Here is a 17,792-nt window from a genome sequence, read left to right on the forward strand (position 1 = left end):
GTTTTCTTTTAATTAACTGCATTTTATTCATTTTTTCTTTTAATTTTTTTATTGAAAGATAATTGCTTTACAGAATTTTGTTGTTTTCTGTCAACCCTCAACATGAATCTGCCATAGGTATACATATATCCCCTCCCTTTTTAACCTCCCTCCCATCTCCTGCCCCATCCCACCCCTCTAGATTGATATAGAGCCCCTGTTTGAGTTTCCTGAGCCACACAGCAAATTCCCATTGGCTATCTATTTTACATATGGTAATATAAGTTTCCATGTTACTCTTGCCATACATCCCACCCTCTCCTCTCCCCTCCCCTAAGTGCATTTTAAAATATCTGTGTTTGAAATTATGACATGTAGTTCCTAGCCTTATGGTTTCTATAATTATTTGAGTTATATAATTATAACTCAAACTAATGGTGTGGACAGTCAACTTCTTCTAAAAGTCTATGGGTATTCATTTAAACAATGATATATTCCATCATAAGGCTCTGTTGATGATGGCAAACGGAGTTGTTGAATTTGAAACAAAATAAAATCTCAGACTTAATGCAAGCTAATTTTTACAAGCCCCAAATTCATCTCCCTTGTTTATACATATATGAAGTAATTGATACAGCATAATTGTGTTGAAAAACAGAGACATTACTCAGCCAACATTACCCTGCCAATCCCTATAGTCAAGGCTATGGTCTTCCCAGTGGTCACGTGGTTGTGAGAGCTGAACGGTAAAGAAGGCAGAGCACCAAAGAATTGATGCCTTTGAACTGTGGTGCTGGAGGAGACTCCCAAGAGTCCGTTGGACAGCAGGGAGTTCAAACCAGTCAATCTTAAGTCAGAAATCAATCCTGACTACTCATTGGGAGGACTGATGCTGAAGCTGAAGCTCCAGTATTTTGGTCACCTGATGCAAACAGCCGACTCATTAGAAAAGTCCCTGATGCTGGGAAAGATTGAGGGCAGAAGGAGAAGAAGGTGTCAGAGGATGAGATGGCTGGATGATGTCACCAATGCAGTGGGTATGAACTTAGATGGTGAGGGACAGGGAGGCCTGGTGTGCTGCAGTCCAGGGGGTTGCAAACAGTCAGACACGACTGGGCGACTGAACAACAACCACAATGGTGACATTAAATGTACTTCAAATAGATGTTTCATTGCTGCCTCTTTATAGCTGTGAACATGTGTGTACTTTCAAAATAACAAACTTTAAAAGAAATATAAGAAAAAATAATGTTTAGAGAGTTTGCTATTTATGTTTCAGTTCAGTTCAGTTCAGTCACTCAATCATGTTCAACTCTTTGCAACCCCATGGACTGCAGTACACCAGGCTTCTCTGTCCATCACCAACTCCTGGAGCTTGCTCAAACTCATGTCCATCGAGTTAGTGATGCCATCCAACCATCTTATCCTCTGTCATCCCTTTCTCCTCCTGCCTTCAATCTTTCCCAGCATCAGGGTCTTTTCCAATGAGTCAGTTGTTCACATCAGGTGCTTCAGCTTCAGCATCAGTCCTTCCAATGAATATTCAGGACTGATTTCCTTTAGGATTGACTGGTTGGATCTCTTTGCAATCCAAAGGACTCTCAAGAGTCTTCTCCAACACCACAGTTCAAAAGCATCAATTCTTTGGTGCTCAGCTTTCTTTATAGTCCAACCCTTACATCCATACATAACTACTGGAAAAACCATAGCTTTGACTAGACGAACTTTTGTTGGCAAAGTAATATCTCTGCTTTTTAATATGCTGTCTAGGTTGGTCATGGAGAAGGCGATGGCATCCCACTCCAGTACTCTTGCCTGGAAAATCCCATGGACGGAGGAGCCTGGTGAGCTGCAGTCCATGGGGTCACAAAGAGTCAGACATGACTGAGCAACTTCACTTTCACTTTTCACTTTCATTCATTGGAGAAGAAAATGGCAACCTACTCTAGTGTTCTTGCCTGGAGAATCCCAGGGACGGGGGAGCCTGATGGGCTGTGGTCTATGGGGTCACACACAGTCGGACACGACTGAAGTGACTTAGCAGCAGCAGGTTGGTCATAGCTTTTCTTCCAAGGAGCAAGTGTCTTTTAATTTCATGGCTGCAGTCACCATCTGCAGTGATTTATGCTTACTGTTTTGAAATAGCATTGTGTAAAGACAATTTGAATTCTCTCCCATTATTCTTTTACATTTGAATATCATAGCACCTTTCCTTTAAGTATTATCATCAATATCTATCCATAGCTTTGATACAGGTTTTAGAGTATTAGTGCTTTGTAGTAATTTGTCCTCTTTTGAAGATTAAAAAAAAAAAAACTGAAGCATAAAAATGTTAAGTGTCTTTGTGAAATAAAGATGCAATCAATGCTACACTTCCACCTACTTGGTTATAAAAGCTGAGTGATTTTGAAATCTAAAGATATGGACTGTATTACAGCCACTATTTTCTTTCCTACCTCCTTATGCTCCTCACCTTTCCTGATCTTTCAGAATAATTTGAAGTTCATAACATCCTCCCTTTCCTTTCTCTTTGACCTATGTATTCACCCATCTACTTGTCAAACAATTATTCTGAGTAGCAAATACTAGAGATACAAAGATAAAATCATATCCCCTTTCTCAAGGTACTTAAATTAAATTCTAAGGGAAAGACAGATTTGGAAACTATTGAAAAGTCCCCTGGTAAATACACTGAAGTTCCAGGAAACACCATTGACCCAATCTGAGGGGTTGAGCTGGGCCTGTTAAGGAAGCCAAAAATAATGTGTATGACTGAAGTGTCTGATATGTTAGGACAAATGGTAGAAGTTGAAAATAGAATAGCATGCCAGGATCAGCTCACTTATAGTGCCTTGTTATATACCACAATTGAGAATTCAAATTTAATTGTGGGTCAGATTAACAGGATATAAAAACTGAAGAAGCTTCAATGAGAGTGACCTGGTAATATATGCAAAGATCCCACTGGAAGCTAGGTAGAGACATAATGTACCAGATTAACAGAAAAGGTGACAGGGAATTGGAGGGGACCATTGAGGTCCCAAGGGGCTTTACAGATGGCTCAGTGATAAAGAATCCACCTGCAGGAGACATGGGTTCAATCCCTGGGTCTAGAAGATCTGCTGGAGGAGGGCAAACCACTCCAGTATTCTTGCCTGGAGAATCCCATAGAAAGAGGAGCCTGGCAGTGTACAGTCCATAGAACCACAAAGAGTCAGACACAACTGAACATACACACACACATCTAATATGAAAGCTTGATGTTAATAGCCAATCAGATCAGATCAGTTGCTCAGTCGTGTCCGACTCTTTGCGACCCCATGAATCGCAGCACACCAGGCCTCCCTGTCCATCACCAACTCCCGGAGTTCACTGAGACTCACGTCCATTGAGTCAGTGATGCCATCCAGCCATCTCATCCTCTGTCGTCCCCTTCTCCTCCTGCCCCCAATCCCTCCCAGCATCAGAGTCTTTTCCAATGAGTCAACTCTTCGCATGAGGTGGCCAAAGTACTAGAGTTTCAGCTTTAGTGTCATTCCTTCCAAAGAAATCCCAGGGCTGATCTCCTTCAGAATGGACTGGTTGGATCTCCTTGCAGTCCAAGGGACTCTCAAGAGTCTTCTCCAACACCACACTTCAAAAGCATCAATTCTTCGGCGCTCAGCCTTCTTCACAGTCCAACTCTCACATCCATACATGACCACAGGAAAAACCATAGCCTTGACTAGACGAACCTTTGTTGGCAAAGTAATGTCTCTGCTTTTGAATATGCTATCCAGGTTGGTCATAACTTTCCTTCCAAGGAGTAAGCATCTTTTAATTTCATGGCTGCAGTCACCATCTGTAGTGATTTTGGAGCCCAGAAAAATAAAGTCTGACACTGTTTCCACTGTTAGCACATGAATAATTCTCAACATCTTTAGTTGTTAGTTAAATTCAAATTGGGCTTCCCTGGTGGCTCAGTATTAAAGAATCCACCTGTCAATGCAGGAGATGCAGGTTCGATCCCTGGGTCAGGAGAATACCCTAGAGAAGGAAATGGCATCCCACTTCAGTATTCTTGCCTGGGAAATCCCATGGACAGAGGATCCTGGTGAGCTAGCAGTCCATGGGGTCACAAAAAGAGTCAGACATGACTGAGTAACTGAGCACAGCACACACTAAGGTCCCAAACAGCTGCACTGAGAATGTAGCAGGGACATACATGAAAGAGGTTAATTGAGGCAAAATCTCCAGGATTCATAGATTGATGTTTTGTGGGGAGTAAGTGACATAGAGATAATTCTCACATTCTGGCTTGAGTTATGAAGTGGTGGTGGTGCTGTTAATCAGGATTGAGAATCAATTCATCTCTTTAATCTGTTGTGTTTTTGGTGCCATTGAACCATTGGAGGTGAACTGTGTAAAACCCAATTAGAGATGAGTCTAGTGCTCGGCAGAGAAGTCTGGTTGTAGAGAATATAATGATTTAAGACCATGTAGGTGGTGGTTGAAGCTGTGTGTATGAATGAGGTCATCAGTTTCTATATGAAAAATGAAAACTGCAAAGGCCCTAGGGTCTCCCCCAAGGAAGTACTACAAACTCAGAATCAAAATGCAAACTCAGATTTATCTGGTCCAAAGTCTATATTTGATGCCTTCTGGAAATCATCTAATGGTTACAGTTTATTTTCTCCAAGTAAAACATGGGTGGGCATTTTGGTGCACACAGATGATAAAGACAGAATATTTGAGACCATTTAGGGAGCTATTTGTATTCTCAAATGAACATTTATTTGTTTAGCTGATAAATATTTTGGTGGTCAGTACTCTTGAGAACTTCATTTATTTTGAAAGTGAAAGTGAAAGTTGTTCAGTTGTGTCTGACTCTGCGACCACATGGACTGTCCATGGAATTCTCCAGGCTAGAATACTAGAGTGGGTAGCCTTTCCCTTCTCCAGGGGATCTTCCCAACCCGGGGATTGAACCCAGGTCTCCTGCATTGCAGGCAGCTTCTTCACCAGCAGAGCCACAAGGGAAGCCCAAGAATACTGGAGTGGGTAGCCTATCCCTTCTCCAGCGGATCTTCCTGACCCAGGAATCGAACTACGGTCTCCTGCATTGCAGGCAGATTCTTTAGGAACTGAACTATGAGGAAAGCCCTCATTTATTTTCTTACAATCAAAAACCAAGTTCTGACATGAGCTATCCATAACCTTCAGTGAAACAATGATCCCAAATCCATTCTAGATAAATCTTCATGGAAAATCTGAAAAGCATAAAAGAAAGAAATCTCAGTAATATTTTTCCAGAAAGTGGATGCTCTTTTGGTTAAATTATACATTAGACCCTAAGAATTCGTAGGGACAGATAGTATGAATGACTCTGTTCAAAGATGACTTTTGAAGAAAGAATTGATATGTGATATTCAGTACTCTACAGAGAAGAGAAATACTTAACACAATTTAATGTTGCTGAAGTTTCAGTCTAAAGCTGTGGCCTTTGGTTTGTATGACATTCTATTCTGACAAGCCAGGAATCACCTTTCACCCTCCTGCCCCGAGTTTTATGGTGTTATTAACTTACACAAAATTGCACAGTAGCCCTCTCTTCATTTTCTTTGCCACGCAGCCTGGCATTGAGATTGCTGACTCTGATGGCCAGTAGGGCTGCTTTGGAGTTCTTGGAGATGTTGTGAGCAGTCCCGGCACTGGAAGATGTTACACATCAGCAGTACTTCAAGCTCCTTGAGGTTGTGGACCAGGAATTTCTAGAAGCCACTGGCCCACAAGCACTTTGTTTTCTTGTTGCTCCCCTAACCATGTTGGACATCGAGATCTTTGGCCCTTGAATCTCCTGCTCACCCTGTTGTCAGTGCCTCTGGGTTTCTGCTGGTTCTGTTTAATTTTGACATATCGGTCTGACTGGTGCTGGATGAACTCCTTGGTCCTCTTTTTGACGCTGATTTTGGGCTTCAGGAGGGGTCTGAGAGCGGCCATGACGCCAATAGGAGATGGCTGCCACTTCCTAGGCATCTCCGAGAAAGAGAGGAGAAATCTCTTTGAACCACAGAAAAATAAATGGAAGTATATTTACTCTTTTACAATTGTTTTACCTTTATCATTTTTTCAGGAAAGTAATTTATGCTGTACATCTATCCTCTTTTGCAAAGAATTATTACGTAGGCAGGAAGTTTCCTTGGTTTTTGGGTTGCCATGAGGATATCGCCCAAGAGTGAAGCTCCTAGTGTGAATCTTATTTTGTGGGAAGTGTCTGCAGACTTAACCCTTGGGCCCCATGACAGTCTCTAAGTTATGGCAATTGCATTAGGTTTATATGACCATCTACCTCTGAGATTACTGAAGTCATTGCAGTTCCCACAATATATATATATTTAACCTTCATTAAAACTGTGTCAATGCAGGAATAAAGGTTATAACTGGCTGGGGTCTTGATCACCATCAGCACCTTACACATTTCAGAAGACTTTGCGTTAGAAAATATATCAGAGGTAAAATATAATCTTTTAATAGGATCTAGAGTGGTAAGGCCCAGCTTAATTTTGTAATCAGTGACTTGACAAACAGTGCAGTCACCTCACAGCAACTTGTTTCTTGGCCATAGAAGCAAATGGGAAACATCTGTATATAAAAAAAGAAATGAATTTGTTCTTCATATAAAAATTAGATCCTTTGCTTTTCTCCCTCATTTTTTCCCTAAGTGTCTCCTCTAAGCTAGGACTAGATTGGCACTGGAGAGACACTGAAGACCTGATATTCTAATGGAATATCTGACAAAATATATACAAACTGAAACAGCTGAAAATTATCATAAGTTTTGTGAAGGAAATTTACATGAATCGGAGAGAAGGAAACATACATTACTGTTACCTGGGGTGTTCAGGAGGGCTTCTCTGGGCATGTGGCATTTAATCTGACACCTGAAGGGTAAGACAGGAACCAGCTTTGTGAACTGTGTGCTCCATGGAAGGAACAGTCTGTGCAATGGTCCTGGGGTGAGCTTGTGTAGCTACATAGCTGCTGTGGGCTTTTACAAAGTCTCTCTCTCTCTCTCTTTTTTTTTTTTTCTTGACAGAATCATACCAATGACTCCTTTATTATAATATATTAATTATAAATATGGGTACCTGGGATTGGGTAGTAAAAGTTTATGCATTTTACTACCTTCAGGAAATGTTGCTCCTATGTCCTCTCCTAGACCTGAATCATTATATCATTACACAGATTTCAGGGGTAATGGAGAGAGATCTGTAAAATTGAAATGAAATTTTATTTTCTCTGTTCTCAGCACAGAACAGACCTGGTAATGTTCAGTGCAGTGATGTGCTATGCAAATCTTTGCCCTTTTTTTGGGGGGGGGGATGTTAATTAATCTATATATTTTAATTGGCAGATAATTACTTTATAATACTGTGGTTGTTTTTGTCATACATTGACATGAATCAGCCACAGGTGCACATATGTCCCCCCAATCCTGAATCCCCCTCCTACCTCCCTCCCCACCCCATCCCTCTCAGTTGTCCCAGAGCACTGGTTTTGAATAATCTGTTTCATGCATTGAACTTGGACTCATCATCTATTTTATATATGGTAATATACATGTTTCAGTGCTATTCTCTCATATCATCCCACCCTTGCCTTTTCCCACTTAGTCCAAAAGTCTTCTTTACATCTCTGTCTCTTTTGCTGTCTTGCATATAGGATCATCTTTCTAAATTCCATATATATGCCTTAATATACTATATTGGTGTTTCTCTTTCTGACTTACTTCACTCTGTATAATAGGCTCCAGTTTCATCCACCTCATTAGAACTGACTCAAATGCGTTATTTTTTATAGTTGTGTAACATTCCATTGTGTATATGTGCCACAACTTCCTTATACACTTGTCTGCCAATGGACATCTAGGTTGATTCCATGTCCTAGCTAGTGTAAACAGTGCTGCAGTGAACATTGGGGTACATGTGTCTCTTTCAGTTCTGGTTTCTTTGGTGTGTATGCCCAGTAGTGGGATTGCTGGGTCATATGGGACTTCTATTTCAGGTTTTTTAAGGCATCTCCACAGTGTTCTCCAAAGTGGCTATACCAGTTTGCATTTCCACCAATGGTGTAAGAGGGTTCCCTTTTCTCTACACCCTCTCCGGCATTTATTGTTTGTAGACCTTTCTGATGGCAGCCATTCTGACAGATGTGAGATGATACTTCATTGTGGTTTTGATTTGGATTTCTCTAATTAGGAGTGATGTTGAGCATCTTTTCATGTGTTTATTAGCCATCTGTATGTCCTTTTTTGGAGAAATGTCTGTTTAGTTCTTTGGCCCACTTTTTGATTGGGTTGTTTGTTTTCCTGGTATTGAGCTGCATGAGATGCTTGTGTATTTTGGAGATTAATTCTTTGTCAGTTGTTTCATTTGCTATTATTTTCTCCCATTCTAAAGGCTGCCTTTTTACCTTGCTTATAGTTTCCTTCATTGTGCAAATGCTTTTAATTAGGTCCTATTTATTTATTTCTGTTTTTATTTCCATTACTCTCTGAGGTGGGTCATAGAGGATCTTGCTGTGATTTATGTCAGAGAGTGTTATGCCTACATTTTCCTCTAAGAGTTTTGTAGTTTCTGGTCTTATACTTAGATCTTTAATCCATTTTGAGTTTATTTTTGTGTATGGTGTTAGAAAAGGTTCTAGTTTCATTCTTTTACAGGTGCTGACCAGTTTTCCTAGCACCACTTGTTAAAGAGATTGTCTTTTCTCCATGGTATATTTTTGCCTCCTTTGTCTAAGGTGTCCATAGGTGTGTGGATTTATCTCTGGGCTTTCTGTTTTGTTCCATTGATCTATATTTCTGGTTTTGTGCCAGTACCATACTGTCTTCATGACTGTAGCTTTGCAGTATAGTTTGAAGTCAGGAAGGTTGATTCCTCCAGTTCCATTCTTCTTTCTCAAGATTGCTTTGCCTATTCAAGTTTTTTTTTTTTTTCTTCCCATACACATTGTGTAATTATTCTAGTTCTGTGAAAAATAGCATTGGTAGCTTGATAGGGATTGCATTGAATCTATAGATTGCTTTGGGTAATATACTCATTTTCACTATATTGATTCTTCCAATCCATGAACATGGTATATTTCTCCATCTATTTGTATCATCTTTGATTTCATTCATCAGTGTTTTATAGTTTTCTATATATAGGTCTTTTTTTTTTTTTTAGGTAAATTTATTTCTAAGGATTTTATTCTTTTCATTTCAATGGTGAATGGGATTGTTTCCTTAATTTCTCTTTCTTTTTTTCATTGTTAGTATATAGGAATTCAAGGGATTTCTGTGTATCAATTTCATATCCTGCAACTGTACTATATTTGTTGATTAGCTCTAGTGATTTTTCTGGTGACATCTTTAGGGTTTTCTATATAGAGGATCATCTCATCTGCAAACCATGAGAGTTTTACTTCTTCTTTTCCAGTCTGGATTCCTTTTATTTCTTTTTCTTCTCTGATTTCTGTGGCTAAGACTTCCAAAACTATGTTGACTAATAGTGGTGAGAGTGGGCACCCTTGTCTTGTTCCTAATTTTAGAGGAAATGCTTTTAGTTTTTTGCCATTGAGAATAATGTTTGATGTGGGTTTGTCCTATATGGTTTTTATTACATTGGGGTATGTTCCTTCTGTGCCTGCTTTCTGGACAGTTTTGATCATAACTGGGTGTTGAATTTTCTCAAAGGCTTTCTCTGCATCTATTGAGATAATCTTGTGGTTTTTATCTTTCAGTTTGTTAATATGGTGCATCACATTGATTGATTTGCAAATATTGAAGAATGCTTGCATCTCTGGGATAAAACCCGCTCAGACATGATGTATGATCTTTTTAATATGTTGTTGGATTCTGTTTGCTAGAATTTTGTTGAGTATTTTTGCATTTATGTTAGTCAGTGATATTGGCCTGTAGTTTTCTTTTTTTGTGGCATCTTTTTCTGTTTTGGTATTAGGGTGCTGGTGGCCTCACAGAATGAGTTTGGGAGTTTACCTTCCTCTGAAATTTTCTGAAAGAGTTTGAATAGGATAGGTGTTAGCTCTTCTCTAAATTTTTTGATAGAATTCACCTGTGAAGCCATCTGGTCCTAGGCTTTTGTTTGTTGGGAGATTTTTTAATTACAATTTTGATTTCCATGCTTGTGATATTAAGCACTGTTAAGATTTTCTATTTCTTCCTGGTTCAGTTTGGAAGGTTGTAGTTCTAAGGATTTGTCTATTTCTTCCAGGTTGCCCATTTTATTGGCATTTTATTGCTCATAGCAATCTCTTGTGATCTTTTGTATTTCTGTGTTGTCTGTTGTGATTTCTCCATTTTTATTTATACTTTTATTTATTTGATTCTTCTCCCTTTTTTTCTTGATGAGTCTGGCTAATATCTTGTCTATTTTATCTTCTCAAAGAACCAGCTTTTAGTTTTGTTGATTTTTGTTATAGTCTCCTTTGTTTCTTTTTCATATATTTCTGCTCTGATTTTTGCCTTTTTTACCTTAGTTATTCTGCTGATCTGAAAGGAATAAATTTTCATTTTGTAGTAGTCCTCACCCTTATGCAGAATTGGACCAAGGTGTTTTTCTTTCAACGCATTTTGAGTCTTGGATCTGAGCAGCTTTTATGGCTTACTTGAACTCTTTCAGGTTGTTGAAATGTTTCTACAAGGTTTGATACTCAGTGTTTATTGAATGACTAGATGAGGGGAAAAAAGATGAATGAAATGTAGATACCAAAATCTATGCCATATTTTAAACTCTCACTATTTTGGTAAGTACATAGAGAAAAAATAGCCAAGTGATACCAAAAGGTACAAGGAAGGCTCTGAAAAAAGGGGGATCAATGAAATGAAGAAGCCCCATATGATTCTTTAAATCTGAATGAAATAATGATACTGGCCAAACACAAAGGATCTCATATAGAAGGCAGAACACAAAGCATCCTTAGGTCTTAAAGGGCCTCAGAGACCCATGGTATTCTCATAAGTCTTAGTCTCTAGGAAATATCAGCTATACCATAGCTGAAACTAACAGAGGTTGCAAACAGAGACTTAGAGGTCCAGAACTTCTTCCTGATTCTTATTTTGATTTGTCTTAAAAAGAAACCTGTATTCTGTTTTACTGACTTGTGGTTACCAAATGTCCATTATAAAAAGCTTACTTAAAAAAAAAAAAAAATTCCCTTTGCTTTGATTAGAGCCAAGGGTGGTGTCTTAATGATAACACATCCTGAAAGTAGAAGCCTGATAAAGATGCAGTTTTAAAAATGATAGTGCTTCCTTTAAGTTTATACTGGGAGGCATCACTGGGAAGCATGTTCCATGAAAGGACATTCTTACCCAGTGAGAACAGTCCCACACTACCTGTTTATCTGACTTGTTTCCCAAAACCTGGGAGTGGATCACTAGAGGATCCAGTGGTCCTCACACTTGTGCAAAATTGGACCAAGGTGTCTTTCTTTCAACACAGTTTGAGTCTTGGATCTTAGCGGCTTTTATAGATTACTTGAACTCTTTCAGGTTGTTGCAATGTTTCTATAAGGTTTGATACTCAGAACATTAAGACACAATATTCAAAAAGTGACACCTAAATTTACCTAATGCAGATTCTTGCTTCATCAGAACTATGACTGATTGAAAAACTGTGCTGAATTTCCTAAACTCTGGTTTGTATGCAACTTGGCAGGAGGGCTCGGACTCTGAGAGCTGAACCACAGGGCACTGTGGGGCATGCAGCTCTCCTGCAAAGCTTGTCTTTGGCTGTGTGGATTAAATAATGGTTTGGCTTTGTTTCGGTGTCTCTGACCTCTCTCAGGCAGTTAACATATTTCTTGATCCCTAACTAAAAGGAAAACACAGTGGGATTCAACTCTCATTGTTTTCACCTCTAATTGTGGAATTAAGACACACAGGCATTTAAGGAAGGGAAAGAACAGTGAAGGTGCTAAGTAAGAATAAAAGGAGATCATAAGATGAAATGACATGAAGCAATCAATGATTATGTGCCAAGGACTGACATAAACTGTAGCTGAGGGGACGGGTAGAGGGAGGAGATGTGCCAGGATCCCAGAGTAGCCCAGGCAGGTGTCATGGATGAAGTCAAACTTGATTTGCGCCTTGAGTAGGCCAGTAGTTTGCAAACTTTCCTGCTCATCAGGGCCATCTGGGAAGGTTCTTAAAAAGGCCAAGTAGATAGGCATAAAAGAGAAGAGAGGGTAACTCTGAGAAGGAAAGAAAGTTTAAAGAATCAAAGCTTGTTTGGTTGCTGTAAAAAGTTAATGTAGGAGGAGAAAAAAGAGAGAAGGCAGAAAAGTCAGGTTTCATCTGATTTTTAAATAACCTCGTGTGCCAGGCTAAGGAATTATGGAAATATATTTGACTCAGAATAGTAGGGTATTTTCAGCCATAGCACCTGACTCTCACAACTGGACAAGGATATTAGAATTCCTCTGTATCACATAGCTCCTCACTTCCACTTCCACTCCCTGCTTGGAAGCTTAACAGAAATTAGGTGTAGATATGTGCTAATATTGGAGAAGGTGATGGCACCCCACTCCAGTACTCTTGCCTGGAAAATCCCATGGATGGAGGAGCCTGGTGGGCTGCAGTTCATGGGGTCGCGAAGAGTCGAACACGACTGAGTGACTTGACTTTCACTTTTCACTTTCCTGCATTGGAGAAGGAAATGGCAACCTACTCCAGTGTTCTTGCCTGGAGAATCCCAGGGACGGGGGAGCCTGGTAAGCTGCCGTCTATGGGGTCGCACAGAGTCGGACACGACTGAAGTGACTTAGCAGTAGCACGTGCTAATATGGGCTTCCCAGGTGGCACTAGAGGTAAAGAATCCTCCTGGCAATGCAGGAAACATGAGAAATGGGTTCAATCCCTGGGTCAGGAAGATCCCCTGGAGAAGGGCATGACAACCCACTCCAGTATTCTTGCCTGGAGAATCTGTGGACAGAGGAGCCTGGTGGGCTACAGTCCTTCAGGTCACAAAGAGTCAGACATGACTGAAGCGACTCAGCACGCACACATGCATGTGCTAATACTTCACCACTTTCTCATTCTCTCAGATACAGGATTCTGGCTGTTACTGCGGGGATGTGGTGATTCATACAAAAGTAGTGCTGTGTGGGAATCCCCTGAGTAACAGCCATCAGGGGGCACCCTTGAGGCAGCAAAGCTAGCACTCCCTCGCAGGGTATTCTCATCCTGTTTACCTAGGATGAGGGGACTCTTGTACTGGTCCGTCCTGAATCACACAGATATTTTCACTATGGCTTGGATTCACTTGTCACTTTGATTTGTTCTAGTGTCTCTCTGCTTCTTTTTCTTTCTCCTTGTTTGGAAGATGTGCACAGGTAATGTTTCAATTGTATCATAGCTTAGTGGGCTGAGGCCATTTTGATGGATGAATGGATGGATGATAGCTAGCTAGCTAGAGATTTTTTTTTTTTTTTTTTTAAGAAGCCCATCTAATGAGAAGGAAATGATTCTGTTTCCACCTGGCATTTCATAATATTCTTTGCAAATAAAATTCTATTAGATCTTGAGATAACTCTTACACTGTGCATGTATGTTAAATCGCTTCAGTTGTGATTGTTTCTTTGTGACCCTATGGACTGTAGCCCACCAGCCTCCTCTGTCCATGGGGTTCTCCAAGCAAGAATACTGGAGTGGGTTGCCATTCCCTTCTCCAGGGAATCTTCCTGACCAGGGATCCTGCGATCTAGTCTCACTCAGCTTTTTAGCACTGAATAGCCACAAATTAGACAGGGCAGTCTTTTGCCCAAACCTCAGTGATGTGGGGGCTTGAATGCTGCTACTTTGTCCATTGAAATAGGGAATCTAGGATTTATTAGAAACCAGGAGTCAAAAAACATTTCCTCTAACTTTTTGTGTCATCCTTGATAGGATGGTTTACCATTCCCTTCAACAGTGCACCATGTTTTGTCAGAACTCTCCACTATGTCCTGTCTGTCCTGCATGGTCCTACATGGCATGGCTCATAGTTTCATTAAGTTAAACAAGACTGTGGTCCATGTGATCAGATTGGTTAGTTTTCTGTGATTGTGGTTTTCATTCTGTCTGCCCTTTAGTGGAGAAGGATAAGAGGCTTATGGAAGCTTCCTTATGGGAGAGATTGACTGAGGGGAAAACTGGGTCTTGTTCTGATGGGTGGGGCCATGCTCAGTAAATCTGTAATCCAATTTTCTGCTGATGGCCAGGGCTGTGTTCCCTCCCTGTTATTTGACTTGATGCTAGAAGGCAATGGCACCCCACTCCAGTATTCTTGCCTGGAAAATCCCATGGAAGGAGGAGCCTGGTAGACTGCAGTCCATGGGGCCGCTAAGAGTCGGACACGACTGAGCAACTTCACTTTCACTTTTCACTTTCATGCATTGGAAAAGGAAATGGCAACCCATTCCAGTGTTCTTGCCTAGAGAATCCCAGGGACAGGGGAGCCTGGTGGGCTGCTGTCTCTGGGGTCTCACAGAGTCGGACACGACTAAAGTGACTTAGCAGCAGCAGCAGCAGCAGCAGCAGCAGCATGGTGGAGCTAATGAAGGTAATGGCAACCTCCTTCAAAAGGTCCCATGCACACACTGCTGCACTCAGTGCCACCAACCCTGCAAGCAGGCCACCGCCGACCCGTGCCTCTGCCAGAGACTCCTGGACACTCCTGGGCAAGTCTGCGTCAGTCTCTTGTGGGGTTACTGCTCCTTTCTCCTGGGTCCTGGTGTGCACAAGGTTTTGTTTGTGCCCTCCAAGAGTCTGTTTCCCCAGTCCTGTGTAAGTTCTGGCAGCTCAATGGTGGGGTTAATGGCGACCTCCTCCAAGAGGACTTATGCCTTTCCCAGGTCTACTGCACCCAGAGCCCCTGCCCCTGCAGCTGTCCGCTGCTGAGTTGTACTTCCACAGGAGATACTCAGAAACAGTTCTGTCTCAGTCTCTGTGGGATCTCTGAGTCTTGGTGCACAACAAGGTTTGTTTGAGCCCTCTGAGCTTCTCTAGTGGATATGGGACTTGATTATAAATGCAGTTTTTCCCCTCATACTGTCTTTCTGGGGCTTCTCCTTTGCCCTTGGATATGGGGTATCTCCTCAAAGTCGCTCCTGCACCATGTAGCCGCTGCTGCAATTGATTATATTCTTTGCAGCCAAAGATGGAGAAGCTCTATACAGTCAGCAAAAACAAGACCAGGAGCTGACTGTGGCTCAGATCATAAACTCCTTATTGCCAAATTCAGGCTTAAATTGAAGAAATTAGGGAAAACCACTAGAAAATTCAGGTATGACTTAAAATACCATACAGTTATACAGTAGAAGTGACAAGTAGATTCAAGGGATTAGATCTAATAGACAGAGTGCCTGAAGAACTATGGATGGAGGTTCATGACATTCTACAGGGGGCCGTGATCAAGACCATCCCCAAGAAAAATAAATGCAAAAAGGCAAATGGTTGTCTGAGGAGGCCTTACAAATAGCTGTGAAAAGAGAGAAGCTAAAGGCAAAGGATAAAAGGAAAAGTATACCCATCTGAATGCAGAGTTTCAAAGAATAGCAAGGAGAGATAAGAAAGCTGACCTCAGTGGTCAATGCACAGAAATAGAGGAAAACAATAGAATGGGAAAGACTAGAGATCTCTTCAAGAAAACTAGAGATACTAAAAGAATATTTCATGCAAAAATGGGCACAATAAAGGACGGAAATGGTATGAACCTAACAGAAGCAGAAGATTTTGAGAAGAGGTGGCAAGAGTACAAAGAAGAAGTATACAAAAAAAGATCTTCATGACCTGGATAATCAAGATGGTGTGATCATTCACCTAGAGCCAGACATCCTGGAATGTGAAGTCAAATGGGCCTTAGGAAGAAGCATCACTACAAACAAAGCTAGTGGAGGTCATGAATTCCAGTTGAGGTATTTCAAATCCTAAAAGATGATGCTATGAAAGTGCTGCACTCAATTTGCCAGCAAATTTGGAAAACTCAGCAGTGGCCACAGGACTGGAAAAGGTAAGTTTTAATTCCAATCCCAAAGAAAGGCAATGCCAAAGAATGTTCAAATTACTGCACAATTGCACTCATCACACACACTAGCAAAGAAATGCTCAAAATTCTTTAAGCCAGGCTTCAACAGTACGTGAACCATGAACTTCTAGATGTTCACGCTGGATTTAGAAAAGGCAGAGGAACCAGAGATCAAATTGCCAACATCCATTGGATCATCAAAAAAACTAAGAAAGTTCCAGAAAAACATCTATTTCTTCTTTATTGACTATGCCAAAGACTTTTACTGTTTGGATCACAACAATGTGTGGAAAATTCTTCAAGAGATGGGGATACCAGACCACCTGACCTGCCTCTTGAGAAATCTGTATGCAGGTCAAGAAGCAGAAGTTAAAATTGGACATTGCACAATAGACTGCATATTGGGAAAGGAGTATGCCAAAGCTGTATGTTGTCGCCCTGCTTATTTAACTTATATGCAGAGTACATCATGAGAAGTGCTGGGCTGGAGGAAGCCCAAGCTGGAATCAAGATTGCTGGGAGAAATATCAATAACCTCAGATATTCAGATGACACCACCCTTATGGCAGAAAGTGAAGAAAAACTAAAGAGCCTCTTGGTGAAAGTGGAGAGTGAAAAAGCTGGCTTAAAACTCAACGTTCAGAAAACTAAGATCACAGCATCGGGTCCCATCACTTCATGGTAAATAAGTGGGGAAACAATGGAAACAGTGAGAGACTTTATTTTGGGGGGCTCCAAAATCGCTGCAGATGGTGATTGCAGCCATGAAACTTAAACACTCTTACTCCTTGGAAGAAAAGTTATGACCAACCTAGACAGCATATTCAAAGGCAGTGACATTACTTTGCCAACAAATGTCCATCTAGTCAAAGCCATGGTTTTTCCTGTAGTCATGTATGGATGTGAGATTTGGACTATAAAGAAAGCAGAGTGCTGAAGAATTGATGCTTTTGAACTGTGGTGTTGGAGAAGACTCTTGAGAGTCCCCTGGACAGCAAGGAGATCCTAAAGGAATCCTAAAGGAAATCAGTCCTAAATATTCATTGGAAGGAGATACTGAAGCTGAAACTCTTAATACTTTGGCCACCTGATGAGAAAAACTGACTCATTGGAAAGACCCTGATGCTGGGAAAGATTGAAGGCGCCAGGAGAAGGGGACGGCAGAGGATGAGATGGTTGGGTGGCATCACCGACTCAATGGACATGAGTTTGAGTAAATTTCGAGAGTTGATGATGGACAGGGAAGCCTGGTGTGCTGCAGTCCATGACATTGCAAAGAGTTGGACACTACTGAACAACTGAACTGAACTGACTGATAGGACAGGGTGTGTTCCCATGCAAATATCACAGTATTTACCTTTTTTACTCTTCAATTATACTCCTGCTATCCAATTTTACTAATAGGTTTACTATGGCCAGTTTTGTTAAGAAGAGATGCAGTTGTCTGTTTTTTAGGTAGCACCTCTCAGGTGACACTAGTGGTAAAGAACTTGCCTGCCAATGCAGGAGATGTAAGAGATACAGGTTTGATCCCTGGGTCAGGAAGATCCCCTGGAGGAGGGCATGACAACCAACTGCATCATTCTTGCCTGGAGAATTTCATGGACAGAGGAGCTTGGTACACTACCATGCATGGAGTCGAACAGAGTTGGATGTGACTGAGCACACACACATGCAGTAAGAATTTATGAAGAACTGTGGTCTTGAGCAAAATGCTGGAGAGAAGAAACAGAAACTTTTTGGTGATTGTGGCTTGAAAGACAGACT

At 41.0% G+C, this 17,792-nt stretch overlaps 1 protein-coding gene and 1 pseudogene across 3 annotated transcripts in view; one reads left to right on the forward strand and one right to left on the reverse strand.

The window, feature by feature from the left end:
• FAR2 (fatty acyl-CoA reductase 2) overlaps nucleotides 1-17,792 on the forward strand; it is a 176,058-nt gene that overhangs the window by 46,135 nt on the left and 112,131 nt on the right. The gene's annotated exons all lie outside the window — the stretch shown is intronic.
• LOC113892599 lies at nucleotides 5,094-7,377 on the reverse strand (annotated as a pseudogene).

Source organism: Bos indicus x Bos taurus, chromosome 5 (assembly GCF_003369695.1).
Source record: "Bos indicus x Bos taurus breed Angus x Brahman F1 hybrid chromosome 5, Bos_hybrid_MaternalHap_v2.0, whole genome shotgun sequence".
Taxonomy (NCBI): Eukaryota; Metazoa; Chordata; class Mammalia; order Artiodactyla; family Bovidae; genus Bos; species Bos indicus x Bos taurus.